Source organism: Myotis lucifugus, unplaced genomic scaffold, assembly GCF_000147115.1.
Source record: "Myotis lucifugus unplaced genomic scaffold, Myoluc2.0 scaffold_204, whole genome shotgun sequence".
Classification (NCBI taxonomy): domain Eukaryota; kingdom Metazoa; phylum Chordata; class Mammalia; order Chiroptera; family Vespertilionidae; genus Myotis; species Myotis lucifugus.
This window is the reverse complement of record NW_005871252.1, coordinates 2,075,912-2,087,747: the sequence shown is the minus strand read 5'-3', so window position 1 is coordinate 2,087,747 and position 11,836 is coordinate 2,075,912. Positions and strand designations below refer to the sequence as shown.

The following is an 11,836-nucleotide window of genomic DNA, read 5'->3' as shown; positions in this document are numbered from 1 at the left end:
CCATTGATTGTTTAGTAGCATGTTTTGTAGTCTCCATATGTTTGTGCTCCATATAATTCATTTCTAGTTTCATACTGTTGTGGTTGGAAAAGTTGCTTAATATTATTTTAATTATCTTAAGTTTATTGAAATTTGTTTTGTGAACTAACATATGACCTATCCTGGAGAATGTGCCATGTACACTTGAAAAGAATGTGTTTCTGCTATTTTGGGATGGAATACTCCATTTATATCTGCTAAGACTATCTGGTCTAATGTATCGGTTAAGGCCAATGTTTCTTTATAGATTTTCTGTTTAGATGATCTATCCATTGATATAAGTAGGGTGCTAAAGTCCCCTACTATTACTGTAATACTGTCAATTTATCCTTTAGTGTCTGTTAATTTTTTATTCATGTATTTATTTGTTCCTATATAGGGTGCATAGATATTTATAAGTGTTATGTCCTCTTGCTAGATTGATCCCTTTATCATTATGTAATGGCCTTCTGTGTCTTGTTACAGTTTTTGTTTTAAGGTCTTTTTTCTCTGGTAGACAAAAGCTATCCCAGTTTTCTTTTCATTTCCATTTGCATAAAATATCTTTCTCCATTCATTCACTTTCACTGTGTGTATATCTTTAGACCTGAAGTGGGTCTCTTGTAGGCAGTATATATATGAGTCTCATATTTTTATCCATTCAGCCACCCTATGTATTTAGTCCATTTACATTTAAAATAATTATTGATACACTAGAGGCCTGGGGCATGGAATCCGTGCATGGGTAGGGTCCCTAGGCCTGGCTGGTGATCGGGGCTAATCTGCGGGGTGACTGGTGGGGTGATTGGGGGGCCCCACTGGCACCCACCTTGGCTGGCCTGGGGCCTGTGGGCAGCTCCTGTGTTGAGCGTCTGCCCCCTGTGGTCAGTGCGCATCATAGCAACCAGTCGTTCTGCTGTTCGGTCGATTTGCATATTAGGCTTTTATTATATAGGATATGTACTTATTGCCATTTTGTTAATTGTTTTCTGGTTGTTTTTGTAGTTATCTGTTCATTTCTTCTTCTCTGCTCTCTTCACGTGTGATGACTTTATTTAGTGTTATGTTTGGATTTCTTTCTCTTCATTTTTTGGTGTATCTAGTATAGGTACTTGATTTGTGGTTACCATCAGGTTTCACAATAACAACCTATGTATATAGCAATTGGTTGATGGTCACTTAAGTTCAAACACATTCTAAAAACACTGCATTTTAACACCAGTACCACCACATTTTATGTTTTTGCCATCATATTTTATAACTTTTTATTTATTTAACTAATTATTGTAGATATAGATGATTTTACTATTTTTACCTTCATACTAGTTTTATAAGTAGTTGACCTATTACCTTTACTATGTTTGCTTTTATCAGTGAGATTTTTTTTTCTTTCATATATTTTCTTATTTCTAGTGATGGCCTTTTCTTTTCCACTTAAAGAAGTCCCTTTAATATCTCCTGTGAAGCCAGTTTAGTGGTGATGAACTCCTTCGGGTTTTACTTGTCTAGGAAACTCTCTTTTCTTCAATTCTCAATGATAACCCTCTGGGCAGAGTAGTTTTGATTGTAGGCTTTTGGTTTTTTTCTTACAGCACTTTGACCATATTGTGCCACTTCCTTCTGGTCTGAAAATTTTCTGCTAAAAAGTCAGCTGATAGTCTGGTGGTGGTTCCCTTGTACATAACTATTTGCTTTTTTCTCTTGTTGCTTTTAAGATTTCCTCTTTAAGTTTTGACATTTTAATTATGCTGTGTCTTTGTGTGGATATCTTTGGTTTCATCTTGTTTGGGAATCTCTGTGCTTCCTAAACCTAAATGTCTATTTCCTTCCACAGGTTAGGGAAGTTTTCAGCTATTATTTCTTCAAATAAGTTTTCTTTTTCTCCCTCTCTCTCTCTCTCTCTCCCATATCCTTGTGGGACCCTTAACTATCTTCATTAAATTTTTGTTGTTGTTGTTTTGGTGATTGTCACTACTCTGTGGTCCAGATCACTGATCCAGATCACTGATCCATTTTTTTTGTCTCATCTAATCTGCTGTTGATTCCTTCTAGTGAATTTCTCATTTCAGTTAGTGTATTGTTCAGCTCTGATTGGTACTTTCTTATATTTTTTTTATTTCTTTTTTGAAGCTCTTATTGTGTTCATCCATCCTTTTCCCTGAGTTCAGTGAACATCTTCATACCATTACTTTGATCCCCTTATCAGGTAGATTGCTTATTTTCATTTCATTTAGTTCTTTTTCTGAGGCTTTGTCTTGTTCTCTTGTTTGGAACATCTGCTGTCTCCCGTATCACCTAACATCCTATGTTCATTTCTCTGTATTAGGTAGATCTCCAGGCCTTGAAGTGGTCTTATATAGGAGATATCCTCTGAGGCCCAGCAACACACTCGCCTCTGGCCACCAAAGCCAGGTGCTTGAGGGTTGTCCCGTGTTGTCCTTCTGTTGCTGTAGGAGCATCGAGTGGGGCTGACCTCGGTGTAGCTGGCTGACTGAAACATAAGGGTGGGCAGGGCTTTCAGCAGGGCATACCCACTGGCACTAGCAGGGTAGAAGGAAGGTCTCAGAATGGCATCCACCAATGCTGGCATCAGCACAGCAGAACTAGATCTCAAAAATGGCTGTTGCCAATGTTTTCTTTCCCAGGGAGAGTCCAGCTGCCTCCTGCCTCTCCAGCAGGTGTTGCAACATTTGTAAGTGGGACTCGTGCACCTGTGTCTACGCACTTTTCTCTCTGGTGTTTTTGCACTGGCTTCTATGTCAGGTGAGTCTGTGTGTGTTTTCCTTTCCCTGCATTGCTATATTTTTCCTGGACATATTCCCCATTGGTTTTCAAAGCCAGGTGATTTGGGGGGCTTGTGTCTCCTGAGAATGAGCTAAAGTTAGGAGTGCCTGATGTGGAGTTCAAATCACTCACTCCTTAGGGAAATGTTTGCATTTAATTTGCTCTCTTTATTCCAGTTTCCTAAGGAGGAATCTTAGATGGTTAATTTTTGATCTAGCTTCTTTCCTAATATATGCATTCAATGTTACAAGTTTTCCTCTAATCATTGCTTTTGCTACAGTCCACAAATTTTGCTAATTGTTTTCAGTTTTATTTAGTTAAAAATGTTTTAAAATATCTCTTGAGATTTCTTTGACTCATTGTTTATTCATTCAACAAACAATTTATTGAGCTTCTGTACTGTGCTAGGTACTAAGGATACAAAGTTGAATCAAATATTTTTTCTTTCCTTAAGGAGCTCTATCTAGTAGAGTAGAATGATATGGGAGCCATCTACACTAATAAAAGACAAAGATGCTAATTGACTGTAACTTTGCTACGCCCTAAGCCACGCCCACCTGCCAATCAGAGCGACTATATGCAAATTAACCCAACCAAGATGGCGGCCAGCAGCCACGGAGCTGGAGCAAGCAAGAGGCTTGGTTGCCAGGGCAATGGGGGAAGCCAAGCTTCCCGCCAGCCCTGAGCTGGCTGTGGCCTCCGCTTATGGCAACAAAGTTTCAATTATAGAAGACAAATAAATCCCAGATACCTGCTTTCAGCCAGCCTCCACTGGGAGCTTGGGTGGCTGGGGGTTGTGGCCAGCTTGCAAACAGCCATCAACCCCTTACCCAGGTTGGCCACACCCTCATGGGGTGAGGGTCCCTGCTGGGGTCTTAGCCAGCCTGAAAATGGCCCTCAGCCACTCACCCAGACTGGCCAGGCACCCCAGCAAGACCCCCCACCCTGAAGGGGCTGTGGCCAGCATGCAAACAGCCATCAGCCCCTCACCAAGGCTGGCCAGGCACCCCATGGGGTACCCCCACCCTGAAGGGGCTCTGGCCAGCCTGAAAACAGCCATCAGCCACTCACCCAGGCTGGCCACACCCTAATGGGGTGAGGTTCCCTGCTGGGGGGCTTGACCAGCCTTCAAACAGCCATCAGCCCCTCACCCAGACTGGCCAGACACCCCAGCAGGACCCCCCCAACTCTGAAGGGGGTGTGGCCAGTCTGAAAACGGCCCTCAGCCCCTCACCCAGGCTGGCCAGGCACCCCAGGAAGGACCCCCACACTGAAGAGGCTGTGGCCAGCCTGCAAACAGCCATCAGCCCCTCACCCAGGCTGACCAGGCACTCCTATATAATAAAAGGGTAATATGCAAATTGACCCTAACAGCAGAACGACTGGGAATGACTGGTCACTATGACACACACTGACCACCAGAGGGATGTCTGACTGCCAGCTTAGACCCAATCCCCCAGGGAGTGGACCTAGGTCAGTAGGTGGCCATCCCACGAGGGGTCCCAGACTGCGAGAGGGCAATGGCCAGGCTGAGGGACCCCCCGAGTGCACAAATTTTTGTGCACCGGGCCTCTAGTCTATAATAATAAAAGATTAATACACTAATTAGGCTGGATGTCTTCTGGACATTATTCCGGATGTCCTTCTGACAAAGCCGGGGCTGGAGGGAAGCAGCCCAGGTCCCAGGTGCCTGCCAGTGGTCGGAGGAGGGAAGCCCGGGTCCTGGGTGCCAGAGGGAAGCTGGTGCTGGCAGCCAGGAGAAGGAAGGACTACTCTTGCACGAATTTTTGTGCATCGGGCCTCTTGTTAACTATAATGAAATACAATAATACTTACTAATGGAGATAGGCATACAGTATTCTGGGGAGAGAGATCAAGGAAGATTAAATCTGTTCTGGGGAGTCAGGGAATGCTATTTTAAACTACCCTTATTCAAATGCAACCTCTGTTTCTACAGCCTTTGATGGTTTCTGGCAGGACTAATTTACTTATCAGTATTTCCATACATTTTTATATAAATCAACAATATCAGTTATAACATTTTACTATAATGACTTGCTTATAATTCTTTCACTTACCAAAAAGATGCCAGTTTCCTGAAAGCATGACAGAGACCTCATCATCTCTGTATTTCTAGTACCTAAGCATCTGCAGTTCAATGAACTCAGTAAATATCTTAATCTATAAGTATATGCACATATGGATAAATGAATAAGGTAGTATGATCGGTATATTCATAAAGAAAGCTGTATTACTTAACAACACAATAATCTGTGCAGATATTAGAGCTATGATGTGCTGAATATGAAAACAGAGAGCCTGAGTTGAACACATGGGTGAATATCAATATGATATTAAAATTCATAATTTTTTGTTATTTAAAAAACAATTATAGATACTCATTTATCTGTATGTCTTGTAGAAACTTACCCCTATTTGATTAAACATTTCTATCCTGTTCAAAAATGCTCTTTCATACTAAAATGAATGTATAACTACTTTTGTCTCTTGCCTAAATTTTGGGGATCACTTGGTTATCTTGAGGCTAACACAGCCATTCAAGGTGGCCATTGTAACTCCAAGGAGATGAGTTCAGATGCATTTGGAATGACTGCCTTTAAAAACTATCCCAGAGTTGTGCTTAACTATAAGGTGGAGGGAAACTTAGCAAATCTCAAAGGGTAAAAACACCAAAGTCTGAGATTTTAATATTCTACTATACAAAGTATATCTCTAAGAGTCCTAAGACATGCCATTTTTATGCTTCTCCTTGGAAATGGAATTAACATTCCTGTACTAACTGGAAATGGTAAATTCTTAAATTGTTAATAGCTTCCTCAGGCTTCTGCTCCTTTGCTGTGCTATCATCTTGGCTCTGAATTATAAAAATATTGCTATGTGTGCTCATCAGCCTACTATCCTAAGGCTGTTTCTACTACTGAAAACAACTTTTGGACAGGGGAATAAACTACAGGGGCCCACTCCTGGGAGGAAGTATTTTAACATAGAAACCATTGCACATTTTGTCCCTATTTTCTTGGATATTGACAGATAATGCATCTGGATTTAGGCTTATCAAATTTATTTTGCTAAATAATGTCTTGCTTAGCATATAGTAAACCCTGCCTATTGTCATGGGTTCAGTGCTCAAGGGGGTGAGTGTGAGTGCCTGCTGGTAACTAGTATGTAACTGGAGGAGGCATTGAATGGGAGAGGAAGAAGTGGAGCTCAAAAATATAAGAAAAAAGGGATCTTGATACAAAAACATAAATGCAACAAGCTTCAAGAAATTAATGAATAAATGTAGGCAGGGGGAAAATAAGGTAAGGAACTATTCAGATGAAGTAAACAGACAAATGACAGTGGACAAATGAGAGTTCAGATTCCCAACCAGCACTGCACAGAGTTCCACATACATGTTCCATGGTGTCCATGAGAAAAACATGCTCAGCATCACACCCAACACACGTTTCTCACAAATCTCTTCACGAAGAGCCCACTGTATGCAAATATAGATGTGCTATATGACACTTAATGGGAACTTTAGGAAACCTCCTGAGCAAGATTACATATTGTTTGTAGATACTTGGCCGTGCACTAACAGCACACACAATATGGACAGGAAAGATATATACAAACTCTGGGACAGAGGTTATTTCTAGAGAATCGGGAAGGGAAAGGAGTTGGGGGGGGGGGATGGTAAACTGTAATTAAAACATTCTATTTCTTTTTCAAAATGAAACAGATACGGCAAAAAGTAAATGTTTCACGACTACTTTGGGTCTATTACTTTCTGTAAGTTTGAAACATTTTATAAATATAAAGATTGAACGTTTACATGTGTAAAGTAATGGGCAATGTATTTCAATAACCCAAAAGCAAAAGTAATAAGTATAAAGTCTTTCAGCCCTTTCTTTTTAATGCTGCCTGATGAAAGCCAGTGGCACATGGCTGAAAGAAATGCAATTTAGTGTAAGCAACTCGGTGAGAAGGGGAGGTGGCCAAAATGATGCCAACTAAAGTCCTGTTTTTTTGGTGATCTGGTCAACCCCAGTGATACAGAATACTACATTGTGTGGGATTGATGTTCTCTCCTCCAGAAAATCCTCCCTAAATGAGATTATTCCTGACTGAGATATTGATAAGCAACAGACAGTCCTGGGTTCAAAGTTTTATTCCCTGCCAAGTGCTTAGTTCTTCTGTTAAATTCAGTGCCTTGGACCCTCGGCCAAGCTGGCAGAGGACAGATGTCCCTCTCGGAGCTTTGTGGAACCTGGCGAAGACAAGTGCCTCGATGAAAGGCCCCTGGGGCAAGCAGTGCTGAGGGTACCAGTGGGCAAAGGTCGCTGGGTTCCAGGCCGGGTGGCAGCAAGGCACCAGATCTCTATGCAGTCAGATCACTGCCATGTCAGACTTAATTTCTGTCCCAAATGAACAATGTAGTCAACCATAACTGTTAGTGTAGTATGTTTTTGTATGAAGGGTCATAAATGCATAAAACAGGGAGAAGTTTGGATAACTACATTCAATATTAAACAACAGAGCATAATAGCTCAAAGTCCTTATTATATTCTTTTAAAAAAATATTCAACATTTTACTCAAGATTTTGAAAGCACAAGTCTGTCTTAATAACTAGAGTCGTATTACAATGTGACTATTTTTTTCAAAAGAAATCTTAGAAAGATATGTTTGTTTCCTTGAAAGCAAAACAGAGAAAAGGGTATTATTGGTACTATGATTATTAAGCCACAGACACGTAAAATCCACAAAATGGGTTGGTGGCTTGGGAAATGCAATATCATGTCAAAGGTGCAGACTGTTTCCAACCGAAGCAAACCTCAACCCCTCCGGCAATGAACTGCCCTGAGATCTTGGTAAAGACAGCAAGGCCTGCTCTGAGGCCGGGAGATGGCATCGCGGCTGGCACTACGTGGAACATCCCACCAAGTCCACAGGGGAGGCTGCGGGGTTTGGACTGCACCCAGTGTGAGGCACATGCATCAGTGGACCAATTTCTGAATAGGTTTTTATAAATATGTATAAATCAATTACAGGCGCTTGAAATGTCTTCAGCTGGAATAACCTAACATTGCAAGACAATGTATTCACAGAGAGTCCAGGCCCAGGCTGGCATCAGCAGGCAGTGCTTACGGTTTACTCAGTCTCTCTCAGCCAAAGCAACCTTCTCAGGACAAAATTCAGTGCTCTGACGCAATTGGCTAGGTTTTCCCTTGATAACCAGAGAGCAAAACCTTGTTATCATCATCATGAAGAGGAAGTAACTGGTGTGCGTGAGGTGCAAATTTATTAATGAACGGTCATCATCTGGAACAATAACTGTAAGCGTGAGATTAAAGTGTGATAGACTTTTCCAATGGCTCCCTTATAACACAGAAGGGATTGTAATCTTGAGCATAGTTTGTGTTGGCATCTCTAGCAGTCAGGAAGGTCTGGTACCAGAGTATGGCATTGCTGTAAGTGTCCGGATCACAGTGCGGTGGCTGTACTGTGACGGGAACACACCAGGGTTGGCTGTGAGCGTCATGCAGGCTGCGAACGCCATCTGCTCACAGTGACTGAAGGGCACAGTCATCCGCATGCCAAGCAGCTGGCAGGGTAAAGGTAGTGTTTATCTCTTCGTGGGCTTCCCTGCGTGAGTGTCCAATCTGATGCCCTAAGATGGTCGAGTACAGATGAGTGACATTACAAGAGTACCCTCCAAAGGGTGTGAGTGGGAACAGGGTGAGGGTGATTGTACCTGAGATGTTAACAGGGCCTGAATCCCCCAGTGCCTGTGGCGATGGGGTGGACACTTTGCCTGCCCACTGGTCACTGTGATTTCCGGAGTCATGGTGTCATTTGTGAGATGCTTTAACGTTTCATTCTCTGATACACACAAGTCCAAGTCATTAAACAGCAGCAGAAAAGTATTCCCGTCCTCTGCTATTCCTGGTGACTTAATCTTGATTTTGAAGAAATAGCCCAAGGTCAGGAAAGCTATTGCCAGGGCGCTTACACTGGTTATAAAGACCAGCAGGGGAGGCCGACTGCTGAAGGCAGCGTCAGGTTCTCCAGGGGTTTGATGTCTGATCATCCACCCCATCCACCCCATGTCGGGGGGCGGGGGGGGGGGGCAGCAGTGTGCCCCTGGGCCAAGCCTGTGGCTGCTCTGACCTCACTCGTAGTGCGTCTGGGGCCACTCGGCACCATCCTCCCCACTGCTCCGGAAGCAACGCAGGTGCAAGGACCAGAGGCCCTGCTAGTGCTTGCAACCACGGCACACATTGGTCGGGGTCTCGCAGCCATGGTTTCCCCTTATTATATTCTTTATTGCTGTGTTATTTTCATTGCAACACTTTAGCTAATGAATAAACAAGTTCACGTCTGGGTATTTCTAGGCAATGTAACCAATCTGCCACCTTGATCATCTATGTCAGCAGTTCTCAACCTGTGGGTCACGACCCCTTTGGGGGTCGAACAACCCTTCTACAGGGGTCGCCTAAGACCATCGGAAAATACATATATAATTACATATTGTTTTGTGATTAATCACTATGCTTTAATTATATTCAATTTGTAACAATGAAATTGGGGGTCACCACAACAAGAGGAACTGTATTAAAGGGTCATGGCATTAGGAAGGTTGAGAATCACTGATCTATATAATAAAAACCTAAGCAACTGTTACAGGAAACTATCAGAATGACTGGTCACTATGATGCGCACTGACCACCAGGGGGCAGACGCCCAATGCAGGAGCTGCCCCCTGGTAGTCAGTGCACTCCCAGAAGGGGAGCACTGCTCAGCCAGAAGCTGGGCTCACGGCTGGCAAGAGCAGCAGCAGTGGAGGAAGCCTCTTCCGACTCCTCGGCAACGCTAAGGATCAGCGATCTGAGTGGTAAGGAGCAGCGAGCAGGAGGGTGGTAAGGAGCGAGGGGTCCTGGACTGCAAGAGGGATGTCCGACTGCCGGCTTAGGCGGACATCCCCCGAGGGGTCCTGGACTGCGAGGACTGCGAGGACTGCAAGGAGAAAGAAAATTAATACCTGGGTGCATTAGAGGGAAACTACAAAAACAAAACAAAACAAAACAAAACAAAAAAACAAAGGCAGAGAACATCTTAAAGTATTCAGAAGAAAACCAGCAGGCAGACATCCCCCAAGGGGTCCCAGACTGCAAGAGAGCGCAGGCCAGGCTGAGGGAGCCCCCTTGCAGTGCATGAATTTCAGGCACTGGGCTTCTAGTTAAAATAATAATATTGCTAAAAATCTCAGGAAAGCAGCCATAGCTCTGGAGATGTGAATACATACAACCCTCCTACAATGCTGGTCGACCCTGGCTATGGAAGGAAAGGAATGATGTTCCCATTTCTTCCATCTGGTCTTTTCTCGTCCATTTCCAGACTTCCTGTGAAAATGACTTCCACTAATTGCACATCTATAAAAATCACAAGGGATCCACGTGCTTTTCCTTGCCCCCTATCCTCAGACTATCCCCAAGAATGACCATAACTGTACAAATTAGCTTTCCTAGGGGGGCCTTTATAAACATTCAAACAAGTGTCTTCACCTTGGTATGTTGTGGGTGTTAAAAAAAAGTCTTGCGATATGAGCCTCCTGGGAGCACCAGGTGTAGTCCCCTCCCCTCAAGTCAGATATTGACCAACACTCCTTCATAGGCCAAAGAACCTGTGGTATATACAGTGTGTCTGCGCCATCAAAAGTTTGTGTCTCTAGTCTAGACCAGTGGTTCTCAAAGTATGGTCTTCAGACCTCCAGCATTGGCATCCAGTGGGGAACTTATTAGAAATGCAAATTCCAGCCCTGGCCAGGTAGCTCTGTTGGTTAGAGCATTGCCCCAATATGCCAAGGCTGTAGGTTCAATGCCAGGAAAGGGCACATATAAGAATCAACCAATGAATGCATAAATAAGTGGAACAACAAATCTCTCTCTCTCTCTCTCTCTTTCTCTCTTCTTTCTCTCTCTCTCTTCCCATCCTTCCTTTCTCTCTAAAATCAAGTAATCAATATTTTTTAAAAAAGAGCCTTGGCTGGTTTGCTCAGTAGTTAGAACATTGGCATTGGCCCATAGACTGAAGGGTTGCAGTTTTTAAAAAATATATTTTTAATGATTTCAGAGAGGAAGGGAGAAGGAGAGAGAGACAGAAACATCAATGATGAGAGAGAATTATTGATTGGCTGCCTCCTGCACGCCCCCTACTGGGGATCGAGCCTGCAACTCAGGCATGTATCCTTGACCAGAATCGAACCTGGGACCTTTCAGTCCACAGGCCGATGCTCTATCCACTGAGACAAACCAGCTAGGGCTGGGGCTGCTGTTTTGATTCTGGTCGAGGGCACATACCTCAGTTGCAGGCTTGATCGGGGTGTATGCAAGAGGTAACCAATAGATGTGTTTCTCTCACATAGATGTTTCTCTCTGTCTTGCCCAGTCCCTTCCACTCTCTATAAAAAATCAATGGAAAACATATCCTCAGGTGAGGATCAACCAAAAAAATAAATAAATAAAATAAATGCAAATTATAGAGCTTCACTTCAGACCTGATGAATCAGAATTCGGGATGTGAGTACCAGCAATGCTTTTTGTTCGTTTGTTTTTTGTTTTGTTTTTTGTTTTGTTAATCCTCACCTGAGGAAACCCTCCAGGTGATTCTGATACTTGCTAAAGTTGAGAACCACAGATCATTATGGCTCTGGTCATAGCAGAGAGTAGTGTAAAAAGTGTAGATTCCAGAGCCCGACTTTCCAACTTCAAATTCCAGGTCTCCCACTAACTACATTTTATTGTACAAATTGCTTCACTTTCCTGTGCCTCTGTTTCGCTATCTGTGAAATGAGGTTAATAGTCATATACCTATGCATAGGATGGTTGTAAGAATGAAATACATTGTTTTATCCATTGTTAGCTACTTTGTGAGGTTTAACAGCTCACTGAGGCGGCTCCTTCTGAGGAAGGGCGATTTGGCACAAGCTCTGCCTTGGGCAAACCCCTTTCCTTCCCAGAGACACAGTGA

At 43.2% G+C, this 11,836-nt stretch overlaps 1 pseudogene; it reads right to left on the bottom strand.

Moving 5' to 3' along the window:
* Positions 1 to 7,961: 7,961 nt before the first annotated feature.
* On the bottom strand, positions 7,962 to 9,109 carry LOC102436593 (annotated as a pseudogene).
* Between the last annotated feature and the right edge of the window lie 2,727 nt (positions 9,110 to 11,836).